Below are 15,055 nucleotides of genomic sequence, written 5' to 3'. Positions count from 1 at the left end.
CACCAGCATTTGGTATCATTTGTTCTCTTGATCTTAGCCAGTCTGATTGGGGTAAGGTGATACCTTAGGGTGGTTTTAATTTGCATCCCTAATTACTAATGATGTTGAACACTTTTTGAGCTGTTTCTTAGCCATCTTTATTTCGTCCTTTGAGAACTCTCTGTTTAGATCTTTAGCCCATCTTTTAATTGGGTCTTTTGGGTTCTCACTTCTTTGTTTTTTGAGTTCTTTATATATTCTGGATGTTAAAACCTGTCAGATGTGTCATTGGTGAAGATTTTTTTTCCCATGCTGTGGGTTTTCTCTTCACTTTTTTGATTGTTTCTTTTGCTGTACAGAAGCTTTTTAGTTTAATGAGGTCCCACTTATTGACTGTTGACCTTAATTCCTGAGCAATCTGTGTCTGATTTAGAAAATCCTTTCCTACACCTATATCCTGTAAGTTACTGCCAGTAGTTTCTTCTAATAGTTTCAGGGTTTCCAGTTTCACATTGAGGTCTTTGATCCATTTGGAGTTGACTTTTGTGCAAGGCAAAAGATAAGGATCTAGTTTCATTCTACAGGTGGAGATCCAGTTTTGCCAGCACCATTTGTTGAAGATGCTGTCTTTCCTCCCTTGTGTGTTCTTGGCACCTTTGTCAAATATCAGGTGGCGTACTCAGGTTTGGATCTTCCACGTTTGTTTGTTTATTTTTTGAGACAGGCTCTCCCTGTAGTCCCAGCTGGCCTGGAACTCACTATGTAGACCAGGCTGGCCTCAGTCTCACAGAGGTCCACCTTTCTCTGCCTCCCGAGTGCTGGGACTAAAGGTGCGCACCACCACCCTTGGCTTTGAAGTAATTTTGATCTTTAGGTGGCAGAAGCTGCAGATACGGGCTGACTGTATTGATCTGTGTCAGCATCGTTACTTATTTTATTTTATTCTCTGTTATCATCTATTGTGAAAACTTACTGTTGCTATTGCTCAAACTATTCAACTGTGGGGCACAGCTTTAGAGGCTTCAGTGCCAGATTGGTTGGACTCATTGCTTCAGGTCAATGGCAAGGGAACAGTGTGGTGGGACAGCTGGCAGTGCCCTTCACCTGCTGCCTGGAAGGGGAAAGAAAGTTGGAAAGGAAAGAGCGGAGTTCCCGGGGTCCCCCACAAAGACGTGTCATGGCTGGATGATCATCTCCAAAGATTCCACAGCCTTCTAGCGGTACCCTTCTAGGGAGCGAGCCCTTACCACATGGGCCTGTGGATGACACTTTTCCAAATGGCTGTACCATATAATGAGTTTCCTTTTTCAAATTTTGGTTGGTTGATTTTTATTTTATGTGTATAAGTATTTTGCCTGCATATATCTAAGTATACTCATTGGTACAATGAAGGGGGCATTGGATCCCCTAGAACTGGATTGATAGACAGTTGTTAGCTGCCATATGGATGGATGCTGGGGACTGAACCCAGGTCCTCTACAAGAGCAACCTGAGCTCTTAACCTCTGAGCCCTCTCTCCAACCCCCCACTGGTTTCTTCATCCCTTGTACAATGTAGGTCCTGAAGAGGATGAACTGGGACTTGTGTGGTGGCCCTCCACCATGCCTCCTGTCTCCCAGGCTCCTCCTCTTCACACTGCTGTACTTAGGATGAGGTACAGCTTCTGTTTTCAAGGTTGCCATATGGTCATGGCATCCAAGCATCACATTCTCATTCCAGACCAGAGAAGGGGAAGGGAGGTAAGGGCCAGAGGACACTTGTCAGTGGATCCAGCCTTCTTTAAAGAGCTCCCTCAGAAGTCCCTCCTAGCAACTTCCATTTCATATCTTCAGCGTACTTGGGATCCAGGCATTCTACCTGCAAAAGAGTCTGGAAAATGTAATTTCTTAGCTGGATTTATTGCTCCCTAAAGTAAAATTGGGAATCTCTTAATGAGGAAAAGGGAGGGGTGTGGGGCGAGGGGTTAACTGCCTAACCACAGTTGAGCTAGTGAAAGAAGATCTTATGGATGAGATGGGCACCAGTGGGATTTATAATAATTTGACACAGGCCAAGCCATTTGTTAAATACTACATGAGGAGGGGAGGGGAAGATCCTGCTAATTGGCATGTGAGGGAGAGATTCCAGTTTTCATTTTAGAGAAAAGGAAAATGAAACCTTAGTGCATTTGGTGACTTGCCTAGAGCCACCCAACTATAAAGTGGAGTCTAGATTCCAACTCCAAAATCTGCCAGGTTTCCTTCTGCCTGCTGGCCTCACCCCTCAGATGGGACACATGTGTGGATGGGTGGGTGTGGGGGCAGGGAGCAGCTTTCCTGTTCTCAGCACTACCAAGACCTGCCCCAGGCCACACAGGGAGGACTGTCTTAGATTGCTCAACATGGGAATTTTTAAACATAAAGGTCTCTTCATTTACTTATGAATTCATTCTGAAAAGAACTTGATCTGTTTTAAGTCATGAAATCATCTCAAGTGGAAAACTGAAGGGGATGTTTTGGAGGGTTGAGAGTCTTTTTATATTTTATTTATTATTTTTATTTTATGTGTATGAATGTATTGCCTGCATGTATGTGAGTGCACCCGTGTCATGCAATGCTGTAGAGGTCAGAAGAGGGCGCTGGATTTGCCTGGAACTGGAGTTAAGGATGGTTCACAGCCACCATGTGGGTGCTGGGAATTAAACCCAGGTCCTCTGCAAGAGCAGTCCGTGCTCTTAACTGATGAGCCATCTCTCCAGCCCCAAGAGAGAGAGTTTTTATTGAAGACCCACAGGCAGGGCAAGGCTGGGCATTTGAGGATGGGCCAGGGAGCATGTGGGCCTTTACTCAGAACCAGGCCACTTCTGTTCTTTCAGCCACTACCAGCCCTCTGCAGCTTAGGTGGATGAAGACAGACACGTAAGGAACAGGCCCCTGCTGAGTCCTAGGAACATCTTTGCCCAGGGTGGGTGGCCAGCAACAGAACTCTGCGTGTCCTGGCCTGGGGTTACATTCTTGCTTACAGGGTACCTGTGTGACCCATCAGTGAGAAAGAAAAGTATGCCCCCAATCTTCACCACATTCAGGTATGTCCCCCAAATAGAGGAAAGCCTAAGGCTCTGGTTTCACTGCAAATGTGAGGGCACTGTGACCCTGCAGATTATGGTTGAGCACCCCCACAGAGCAGGATCTGGTATTGCACACAGAGGGACTAGGGCTCAGATGCATCTCTAACCATTCTAGGTGGGTCCAACCTGTGGTCACATGTGACCAAGGATAACCAAGAATGTCACTCAACACAAAATCATAAACTTATTTAAAATATCATGAGGGATTTTTTTTGGTCTTTTTGAGACAGGGTCTCCCTGTAGCCCCAGCTGTCCTGGAACTCACTATGTAGACCAGGCTGGCCTTGAACTCACAGAGATCCGCCTGCCTCTGCCTCCCGAGTGCTGGGATTAAAGGCATGCACCACCACGCGTGGCTTAAAATATCATGAGGGCTTTTAAATTTATTTTATTTTGTGTGTATGAGTGTTTTGCCTGCATGTAAATGCACCCATGTCATGCAGTGCCCCCAGAGGACAGAAAAGGGCATTATGTCCCCTGGAACTAGAGTTATGGATGGTTGTTAGCTTCCATGTGGGTGCTGGGATTTGAACCCAGGTCCTCTGCAAGAGCAGCCAGTGCTCTTAACTGCTGAACCATCTCTTCAGTCCCAGGTTTTTTGCAATTCTTTTTGTAACTCAATTATGTCTGGATTTTATTTGCTGTTTGTTTTTGAGACAGGGTCTCTCTGTAGACCAGGTTGGCCTAGAACTCCCTGTGTAGACCAGACTGGCCTCAGTCTCACAGAGATCCGCCTGCCTCTGCCTCCTGAAGGCTGGGATTAAAGGCCTGCATCATCACACCCTGAGTTTGTAGCTCAGTTATGTGGTTCTGATTGTGAACTTTGTAGATGACATCATGTTGCAATGTCTAAAGGCTGGTCAGGCCTGAAATGTGTCCTGCGGCAAGGAACTTGACCCTCTGACTCTCATACTCACATCTGAGAACCAAAATAAGTAATAGGATGCAAAGAAGTCCTGAGTCCTAACAACACATGAACTGGTATGGTGGCACATCCCTGTAACAACAGCACTCAGGAGGCTGAGGCAGTAGGATTGCTTTGAGTTCAAGGCCAGTCCGGACTACATAGTGAGTTTAAGGCTAGCTTGGGCTGTATAGCAAGACCCTGTCTCAAAAAGAAACAAAACCAAATACACATACAAAATAAGCAACAAGCGACCTTCTTACTACCACTAATTTCACTGACACTGATATTAGTTTCTGGAAGATAATGGTTAATTAGCTAAAATCGGGCAGGGGTGTAGGAGATAGTTTGAACTCAAAGTCTAGGGCCAGTATGGTGGAAGGAGGAAACCAATTCCTGTGATTTGTCCTCTGACCTCTTCGTACACACACACACACACACACACACACACACACACACGCACACACACACCACACCCAAGCAAATGTAATTTTAAAAAGAAAAGGGGCTGGAGGGATGGCTCACTGGTTAAAAGTATTTGCTGCTCTTGCAGAGGACTTGGATTTCCTTCTCAGCACCTTCCCAGCACCCACATGGTACTACAGCCAATGACCTCTTCTGACCCCAGCATACATTGTACTCATGTGATGCACACTCATCCCTACAGACAATACACACATAAAATAAAAATAAATTAAAAAGAAAATGCAGCCAGCCCACTGACATAGCATGGCATGGGAATTTCATGGACACCTGAAAATTTACTGATTAAAATTTGTAAAATTCACTTTTTGGAATGAAGGTTTTCTTCAGTGCTCTGGCCTCGCCCCATGCACTGGCCTCGCCCCAGCCTTCTCGGTAGCTGTGGCGCACAGGTGTTTGTTCTGAGCGTCAGCTGTTCTGCCACACATGCAGTACGGTGAGGGCTGTGTCCTGACTTGGTCCTGGGTGCTGCCTTGGCTTTGCATGTTTTATATTTTTTTCTAGATGTTCCTTCACCTTTGGGCTTTCATGCACAAATTTTCTCTGCTCTTTTTAAGCCTTCCTTCGAGAACCTTCACCTTACCACTTCGAATCTGCTCTGAGGTTGGGATCTATAAATAGCTGGTCTCAGGCTTCAAAGGAACTGCTCACGATTTGCAAGGCATTTTGCCATCTGTTTTGAAGCTATTATTTCATTTTCTCAATGTAAGATGGAAGTTTTTATCTCCATTTATAAATGTGTAGACTGAGGTTTAGGGAGTTTGAACAACTTGTCTGGAGCCCCACAGCAGCTATGAATGGCACCCAAAGCTGAAGGCAGGCCTGCTGCCCAGAGCCTGGTCCTGCCAAGCAAGGCCTGTTCCACATCTTTGCTCTAAAAGTTAACTTTGGGGAGGGAGAAGGTCCAGCACATGAGTGACAGATCATGACCACAGTTTCTGTTTGTGTTTGGTTCTGTGGCAGGAACCCCAGCTCAGTGGAGAACCCCTCCCCTCATATGACCAGGGCACTCAGGCCAGGTCATGTGATCACCTTTGCCCATGGGCAAGCATTTCTCTGGGTGACATCACACTGCCCTGGCCCAGGTGTCGTGTCCCCCTGGGGCCCACCCGGAAGTTGCATCATTTCTAATGCTTGGCTCCTAAGTTGTTTGTCTTTGGCCAGCAGTAAAGCTGGAACAGCGTCTGGAAAAGCTGTCAAAACAATCAGGCAGAAAACACATCCTACCAAGAGTGGCAGGATTGACCCAGGGCTGTCTCAGCTCTCCTGGGCTGAGAGCCTGTGGCAGATGGACTGATGGTTTGTGGCCCTGTCCCTCCTGCATCTGTATTGGGATGAGCTTCAGGTTCTGATCCTCTTCAGATCAGCCTACAGGGTCTAGGACCTGGGGCTGCAGAGTCTTAGCACTCTTGTGTGAACTTCTTTCCTCATGTCCCATCTTGGGGTGCTAACACCAGGCACCTTGGATTCCACTCTGCTCTGTCTGTGGATCTGTCTGGAGTCAGAACTCAGTCTTCCACTTGCACACTCGCTTTGGCCCATGAGTTATTTCACAGACCTGCAGAAGGCCAGGGTTGGGGCACTCAGCAGAGAGCCCCTTCCTTGGGCTTATGAAAAGGCACGTTCCTCCAGGACTCCAGAGGGCCTCAAACCTCTGCATGCACAGAATTCCCTAGAGGGCAGATGCAGATTGCTGTTGGTCCCCACTGCACCTGAGTTTACCATTTGGTAGGTCTGGAGTAATGTTGGAGGAGTAGCATATCTAGCAAGTTCTCAGGGATGCTAATGATACTGCCGTCCCCTTACCTCTGAGGACCAAGGCTCCAATCTAACAGCCCATGGCCCAGGACTCATAAGTCACCCAGAAGGACAGATAGGTGATATGTGCTAGAGCCTCTCACATTGACTCTTGGGAGTTGGTAGCTTGAGGGGACCACTGTGGGACTACTTACACCTGGGAATTGTCAAATGCTACAAAGCAGAGCTTCCTCCACCCGAGAGCTGGTTGTTAAACATCTACCAGCTCACCACTAGATAAGTGGATTCTTTTCCCCATACATTCTAAGATTGAGTGTTGCTCCTCAGAGACAGGATGGAAAAGGTCAGCTAGCATGCGCTGTGCCTCCATTTGTTGTCGCTGTTGAACTGTTATTTTAATTCAGAGGCAAACAAGCTGAGATGGCTCTAGGTCTTGGGATCTACTTCACAGTTGTGGTATGTATAGCTGCAGCGTTCTTCAGAGGGTGGCCCCTGAGCTAGCCTCATCAGCACTGGCTGAGATTCTGCTGCGCTATGCCCCTGCCTCCACCCCAGACTGACTGGATGGGAAACCCTGGGTATGGTGGGGGAGCAGTGATCTGTGTGTTCATGAGCCTCCCAGGGGATTCTGAGCACACAGAAGTAAACAGTAAAACCAAGCAGAGGCCTAACCAATCAGAAACTACCACTAGCCTCTTCCAGGGACATTCAACCAGATTCTGTCCAATAAGGCCATCGTGTGTCTATAACCAGCTAAGGGACTTACTTGGCTTCCTTGGTCAGCTGCTAGACTGAGCTCTCTAATCCTTTCCTGTCTCATTCCTGACATGTCCTTCACTCAGGTAACCTCTGCTATATGTTGTCTGAAACGTCTATGTTAATACTCTCTGTAAACTGGAAGCAATTGCATCCACCTATGCAGGCCACAAAAGTTGCATGAAAAATCATGTGCAGATCACCCAGCAAAGTTCTCAGCTTAGTCACCATCATTAACATCCTTTGGATTGTTGGAATTTATGTGTTTTCCTCCTATACGATGATAATGTTATCTATAACTATAGGCTTAGGGACACACGCCATACAGCAGGACTGAAAAATGAGGTGGGCTGTGGGAGGGTGGAGGTGAGGTTGTGTGAGGGATGGTGATGGGGACTTGAGGGAGCTGTGCAGGTGTGTTGGGATGTGGTGGTAGGGGTGACAGCTCTGTGGCCTCTTCACACTCAGCTCCAGGAATCTGGGGTAGTAGGATGCAGCTGAGGAGGAAAGGGAGCCAAGGAGCCTTGATTTTCTTATGTAGTAGCTGCCTGAGATCCGAGTGATCCCCACAGATGAGAGTTGATCAAAGAAAGTGCTACTCTGTGAGATAGATCCCTATCTCAAGCCTGAGGAGCCCTGCAGGGCTCTTAGCAGGGAATGGAGGCATCTGACACTTCAGCAAACATCTATAGGGAGAGCTGCTAGGTGCAAAACACCACAGGTAAACGGATAATGAGGTTGCTTTCTTCCCCACCCATAGGTGTGGGTTAATAGCACTGACAGAGCAGGGCTGTGGGCTGCAGGGGAAAGTGGAGAGGACTGACCCTCTGGGGAGAGTGTGGGGTTGCCCTGTCTAGGAGGATAAGGAAGGGTCTGCAAGTAGCAAAGACACAGCAAAGTCGTGGAAGAAAAAGATCCTAGAGACAGGAGCGTCTGTGCAGGCCCAGCCCAGGGGCTATAGACCTTTCCATCTGCCCCCAGAAAGCCAGGAGACCACTGTGAGGGGCACTGGGTTAAAGTCAAAAAGGCCCTGGAGTGTGGGAGGGATAGGAAGGCTGAGGCAAATGCTGAATGTTGTAAGAAGTCTGCAGACAGAGGGGCCTAGCAGGTAGACACTGAGAACGCAACATCAGGGCACAAGGGGCGTGAGGCAGCCGGCACTAGCAGAGCCCAGGCTGGCAGGGGGAAACAGAAACTGATCCAGTCCTGCGGCTTGTGGAGCTCAGGGGAGGAGGTATGAAGTTCCCCAACTGGGACCCAGAGGGTAGGCTGGGGCTTTGCAGGGAATGGAAGTTACCTCTGGGGCAAGAAAGGGGATTCAGGCAAAAGAGTCAGCATGAGGAAGAGAACAGGGCATGGTACAGTCAGCAACATGCAAAGCCAGCTGAGAAGGAGACAGACCCAGAGGTCTTCCCTGTAGTCCTCCCTGCAGCAGGGAGAAGTGCAGAATTCTGAGCTGAGCTTGAGACAGGACAAGACCCGTTCAGGCCGCAGGGGAGCGTACCACAGGGTCCTCAGGGGCTCCTGGGTGCGTCTTCTGGTGGTGATGGTGGTGGTGGTGGATTTTTGTTTTTATTTTATGTGTATGAGTATATTGCCTTCATGTATGTAAGTGTGCCTGTGTTATGCACTGAATTCTCTGGAACTGGAGTTACAGACAGTTGTCAGCCACCATGCGGGTGCTGGGTACCAAACCCCGGTCCTCTGCAAGAGCAGTGCTCTGAGTCATCTCTCCAGCCCCTTGTTTTAATTTTGAAACAGGATATCACCAGGTAGCCCAAGCTTGCCTGCAACTTACTAGGTAGACAAGGCTGAGCTCGAACTCAGAGATCTGCCTGCCTCTGCCTCCAGAGTGCTGAGACTACAGGCATGCACCACCACACCCAGTCTGGATAAGGTTCTTAAGGTCCCATTTCATGCAAGAAATCCCATTTTTTCCCAGTGAGAATTTGGGCTATATCTGACCCACAGACTTGTGATTGCTTCATCCTTTGCAGTGTGGATAAGACTGGTCAGGTGTCAGCATGACCCCTGGCTATTTACCTAACCTGCTCCAAGCAGGTGAAATGCCTGGGATTCTAGGTGATGGGGCAGGAAAGGGTTGCTGTGATCCACACCTGCCCAGACCTACCTGTCCAGAGGCTCCATGTTATCAAATGTTTTCTAGTTCCTATGGCAACTGAAGCACAGAGAAGGGTTTGTTATTGTTTCTAGAAGAAAAGGGAAGGGCTGCATTTGAGGACTGACGTCCATCAGTCAGTGGGCAGCTGAGTCACCCTGACATGGTCTGGTGCCTCCATGAAGTCACTTCCCTGTGGCTTCAGGCTCCCACTGGCCTCCCTTCTTTTAGCAAGAGGCTAGTCATCTGCCCACACCTGTCATCAAGCACATGTACCTGGTACCTGTGGTGTACCAAGTAGTGCTGTGAGCACTGGGGGTGGCTAGCAGGGTAGGGAAGGAAGTTACTGATGAGGGGCCACTCTGCACTTAGGAATGAGAGCTGATGGGTAGGCACAGTCTCTGTTCTTGCTTCAACATATGTTCATGGGTGGTTTTTGTTGTTATTTGTTGTTTTTTGGGTTTTGTCTTTTTGAGAAAGGGTCTCCCTATAGCCCCAATTGGCCTGGAACTCGCTATGTAGACCAGGCTGGCCTCATCTCACAGAGATCGCCTGCCTCTGCCTCCCAAATGCTGGGGTTAAAGGCGTGTACCACACCTGGACTCTGACTCATCTTTTTCTGCATGTATCCTGCCCCAGAAGACCAAGTGCCACTTCCAAATAACACTGGCATATGCGTATGTTTGTAGCATACAAACTTTGGGGATGACACATCAGACCATTGCAACCCCTGTCTACCACCACCGGAGCCTGAAGTAAGAGGCCTCAATTGCTCAGACATTGAAAGGAGGAGAACAAGAGATCTGATGGGTCAGCAAGCATGAAGAGGCAGGGAGGCAGAACGCCCTTCGCAGGTGCTGGGGCCAGCCAGCGGCAGCAGCTACTGAGCTCTACTAACTCTCAAGTTCTCAGGCTGTGCTGGCCACTGGCTTCTGGTAGGATTCCTACCAGAGAGAGGTCCTGGTGCTGAACACAGTCAGCATCAGTGTGTTCTCACCATGAGCCACCGTCAGCTCTACAGTGTTCTGAAGTGAGACAGCTCAGATGTTTCTAACCAACAGAAGTTTCTAGCCTACAAAGTGGAAAGCCAGCCCTGGGGAGGGGTGGCCACAGAAGGAACTATACCCCCTGGAGGACCCTCTCAGGGACTCCAGGTGTCCCCTCCGGGAGCCGCATTATGCATCCTCTCCACAGTCACCCAAGGGACCCAGTCATTTTTCACACTGACTCTGCCATGGGCTGAGAGCTGCCATGGGGCTGTTCCCAGTGCAGGAAGTGAGTATAGACTCTGTACCATGGGTGAAATGAGCGCTCTTCAAACCCGGGATAGAATGGAAAACACGAATCAGAGGGCCTTGCTGGAGGACAGCGTGGGCATTAGCTCACGATACTGTGTGTGTGTGTGTGTGTGTGTGTGTGTTTTTTTTTTTGTATGTGTGTTTTGTATGTCTTATATATGTGTTGTGTGTGTGTGTGTGTGTGTGTGTGTGTTGTATATGTGTTATATGTATGTATGCATACTCACATACATGCTACATGGTTAGATGTGAGTCAAGGCCAGAACAGACAGATGGCACATTCTAATCAAAGCATTTAGTAGAGACTGTTTGCACAGATGTGGGTGGGGCTTAATTATCCACCTGAGGCTTGAAGGACTGAAAGTGAGAAGACTTTCTAGAACCCAGAGACAATGCTGTGGAGAGAGTTGTAGCAGTCAGCTGAAGGGACCAGCCAGCCCAGAGCATGCCTTCCTCTCCTTCCCTCCTGAATTCTGCTAGGCTACCCATGGCTGAACCCAGGGAAGCCAGAAAGACAGCAATACTTGCATCTGGGATGCCACGGGAGAGGCACACTGCCTCCCACACAGAGCCTGGGTTAGTGACACTCAAAAACCCATACCCCGAGGCATATGTGTAACACTGACATTGCTGCCAGGAGAAATAGGAACTGGCAATGGCCCAGGCCAGCATCAGCAGTGCTGAGCAAGGCTTGGGTGACCCGGGATAGCAGCACATGCCCCAGACACGCACCATGACCAGAGCTGACAGTCACCTTCACCAGATGCTGGGCTGTGGGCTGAGCGTTAGAGGCACAGGGAAGAAGGGTTCCTTTTGTGGAAGAGAGAAACAAAGGGGCCTGTGGTCATGACACCCACACACAGTGCCTGGACTCCTCGGGACAAAGGACAGAATTCTATTTTAGGATCCTGGTAAGAGCAGGGAAAACCATGTTCTTGTTTTCTGCATGCTATGGTGGGCTTGCTCATCCCGTCTCTGGGCTGTTGTTCTGAGCTCCCACGAGGCCGTCTCTAACCTCATGTCCACAGCCCACACAAATGTGAGCCTATCAGGGCCTGGTCACATGCTAGCCACTTCCTAACCCAGTGTGACCAGGATCCTGATGCTGGTGGCTGGGCCCACTATATGCCTAGTGGGAGAACCTTAGACTGGCACTCTCATCAGGTGGCCTGTCCATAGCAGGTATGGAAAACCCATTGACATCTGGGCCTTGTTTTCAGAACAGAGACTTCTGAAAAGGAAATAATCTCCTCTAATGATTATAAAGGAGTGTTGGGGGACAATAACCAGTGTTGGTAGGAAGGAAGAAATCTCATTTTCTCTTGCTGTTCCCTTCGCCCTGCTGACCAGCTCCTCCCCAGTTGGTTGGTTGGTCACTCACCTCTGCTGGGGCTGCAGTGTTTACTTGGGAGTTGCTAAGGTGGAAAGCTTGCTGCCCTTTGAACTTCCTCCTCCTTCACAATCTCTTGACCTCTGTCTCCCACACCCCTGTCACTGGCTGGGACTGTGAAGGGGCCTAAAGCACCTGGAGCAGCGGCCTAGGCCTAGCGCTCTCCACCCAAACCTCAACCTTGGGCTGGATCCTCACCTAATATCCTGAGGAAGTCCAGGGAGGTGGATCAGCTGTTTTCAAGTCTACCCTGTAGAAAGTTGCTCTGCTAGTTACTAACCTTATAAACTACAAGGAAAGAAAGTCCAGGAGAACCAAAGTCTTCAGGTGCTAGGCACTGGGGGGGCTCACAGTGACCTGGTCAAAGCAGAGTCAGCCTCAGTTCCGATGAGCGGCACTCACTGCTCTGCCAAGATTCAACTCTCTTCCTCCTTGTGCATTACACCGCATGTGATCCATGGTGACTATTCATCTCCCCCATAAATTGAGAGGCACTCTGGAAAACAGAAGGTCCCCTAATTTTATCTCACTGTCTGCAACACTACCTGGGCCACCACAAGGGCTCTGTGAAATAGGCGTGGGTTTGGGCTGGTGAAATGGCTCAGCAGGTTAAGGCACGCAATTGAGGCCAAGCCCAATGACCTGAGTTCCATCCCAGGGACCCAGAAGGCAGAAGGGAATAATTAGCTTCCACAGGTTGTCCTCTGGTCTCCATACAAGCACTGTAGCACGCAAGCCCAGGGAGACAGCTGTGACACAAATGAAAGAAAACGTAAAAAATTTTAACAGGCATGAAGGGAATTAAACACTCATCGAAACTAGGCTTTTCAGTGTGGGGAGGGAAAAAATGAATGAGCTGTGGCTTTCCAAACTTTAATTCTTTTGGCAGTGGAAACCCTTACTCCAAAAAAAATCTCACCTAAGCTCCAAAGGAGAGCCGCATTCTCAAGCAAGGTTGCCTGACCTAACCCATCAAAACGCAGCATAAAGAAAAACAGGGGCTGGAGAGATGACTCAGCAGTGGAGAGCCCTGGCTGCTCTTGCAGAGGACGCAGGTACAATTCCCAGCACCCACATGGCGGCTAACAATGTCCGTAACTCCAGTGCCAAGGAATCCAATGTCCTCTTACAACTTCCACGGACAATGCGCGACACAGGTTCACCTACCTAATGCAAGCAATACGCTGACACACATAAAATAAAAATAATAAAAAAGTTTAAAAGAAAAGAAAAACTAGTTTCCCTACTCACAGAATACCCTAGCGCTGAATGTGAGGGCTTTGGTGCAATCCTCCGCACTGGCTGTGTATTCTATACTCTGGGTTTTTCAGTAGGGATTGAGCCTAGGGTACTGAACACCCTAGGCAAGCACTCTCCCACTGAGCTACATCCCAGCCCTCTTTTACTTCATATTTTGAGACAAGATTAAGCTGCCCAGGTGATCTTGTGCTTGCCTCCTGCCTCACTCTCCAAAGGAGCTGGGATTACAAGCCTGCACCACCAAAACTGGCCCAATTTGGTCAACATTGCTACTACCCAGAATTAGAGAGACCCCCACAGGCGAAGGGCCAAACCTCGGTTCCTTCGCCCCAGCCTCACTGAAATCGTCACTTCTCTCTATGGAGATTTCCTATGAAGCCAGAGTTGCTTGCCACCCCCACTCCAGTCGTCTTTTGCTTGACAACATCCAAACAGTTCATCCTGCTTCTGTTGGGTGGATCCTGGTGACCCCTGAGAGACCAATGTGGGTGTCATCAAACAAGTGCCACCCTCTCCTCTCTTCTCTCTCACCAGAAAAGCAGCAAAGGTGCTCCTTAGATAACACGTGAGCTCCTGAGTGTGTTCCAGAGTGAGCTCACTTGGAGAGGGAGCAGGTGAATCTCAGTAGTGACTTCTAGCTTCTGTTTGGACTCCTGTGTAGGAGTGTGTCCAACGCTCCTTCCTGTGGGAAGCCCATGCGTGGCTCAGGGTTAGCCCGGGGCATGCTCATGCTCAGAGCATTGACTTTGGCCCCAACTTCTTTCACCATGAGGCCCACATCCCACGTCGACACGCGGCACGTCGACAGCAGCAACAACACGGACGTCCTAACTGAATGGCATGGCTGTTCATTCTCAGCCACCTGGGCTTCCAACCTGTCTTGCTGTTAAATAAAATTTATGGAACATTGTTTTGGACTGAGCTCCTGCACCAGACCCAGCAAACCAAACAAAAATGGAGTCGCTTACACTAAGTGCCACATGATCAAACTGAAGCTTTAAAGAAGCAGAGGAATCCCCAGACAGACCAGATTTCCCCAAAACAGGAGATTCATAGCAACCTACCAGAAGGTACCTAGTCAGCCTGAGCTCTTGCGGGAAGGAAGTGCCCTCTGCTTTACCTTTACGAAGAAAGTGACCTGACCTTCAGCACAGGCTCTGTTGCACCGTTTCCTTGTTCCTTCTCAAGCAGTGCTACAAAGCCCAGCTACCCTGCCATGCCAACAGAGCGCCCTCTATGTTGAGCAAGATGCTGTCTGACTGATGAATCTATGAAAACGACTGGGTCAAGTACATTTGTTGAAACTTCGGGATTTTTTTTGTTTGCTTTTGTTTTGACAGTGCCCTGCTTGGTGAGGTGACCCAGGTGAGAGATGGGGACTTCATGCTGAGAACCTTTCTCCAAAGCCATCAAATCCCATGCGTCCAATCCTGTGCTGCTTTCTGAGAAAAACAGATTCAAGGATCAGTTCTAGGCACACAGAGCTGGACTCCATGTTCCCACCATGGTATGTGCTGTGGCAAAAAACAAAATAAAATCAAGAACAGAAGTGATCGGTACCACCAGCTCCTAACTGGTCACAAATTTCTTCCCTCTGCCACAGAGACCAGTGACTCCAGAAGGTGGATCATCCATCATCTAGGTCCTGGAAGGAGGACAGCTCAGAGGTGAGCCCTATACCAGCCCAAGGTGATCATACTTGTGTTGTGTCAGGCCACTGAGGTATTGGTGCTGTCTGTCACTGTAGCGTAATCTATCTGACCCTGACCAATATCTAGCAGGAGCTCAGATCTCCTGAACCAGAATTGCTGTGAGGCCTGACCTGAGTTATTGTCCAAGTCCCCTTCCTTCACTGTGATTTCACTAAATTGATTCCCACTGATTTGGGAAGCCCTTCTTCCATGTGGGTCTGAGGGCCAGCTCTGAAGAGCCTCATAGAGACTTTAGTGGGTTGAATAATGTCCTGCAGGAAGATGTGGCGTGCCATATTCCTCACAACTGT

The 15,055-nt window shown here is 48.9% G+C and overlaps 1 long non-coding RNA gene across 1 annotated transcript in view; it reads left to right on the top strand.

Annotated features, from left to right (window-relative positions):
- The window catches only part of LOC115068699, a 26,250-nt gene extending 11,486 nt beyond the window's left edge, over nt 1-14,764 (top strand). Inside the window, exons 4-5 of the long non-coding RNA XR_003848041.1 lie at nt 14,394-14,560; nt 14,657-14,764. This is a non-coding gene — a long non-coding RNA (uncharacterized LOC115068699). The remainder of the gene's footprint in view (nt 1-14,393; nt 14,561-14,656) is intronic.
- Nucleotides 14,765-15,055: the final 291 nt, after the last annotated feature.

This window comes from Nannospalax galili, unplaced genomic scaffold (assembly GCF_000622305.1).
Source record: "Nannospalax galili isolate Female #2095 unplaced genomic scaffold, S.galili_v1.0 scaffold648, whole genome shotgun sequence".
NCBI lineage: Eukaryota > Metazoa > Chordata > Mammalia > Rodentia > Spalacidae > Nannospalax > Nannospalax galili.
This window is presented reverse-complemented; position numbering and strand designations above follow the sequence as displayed.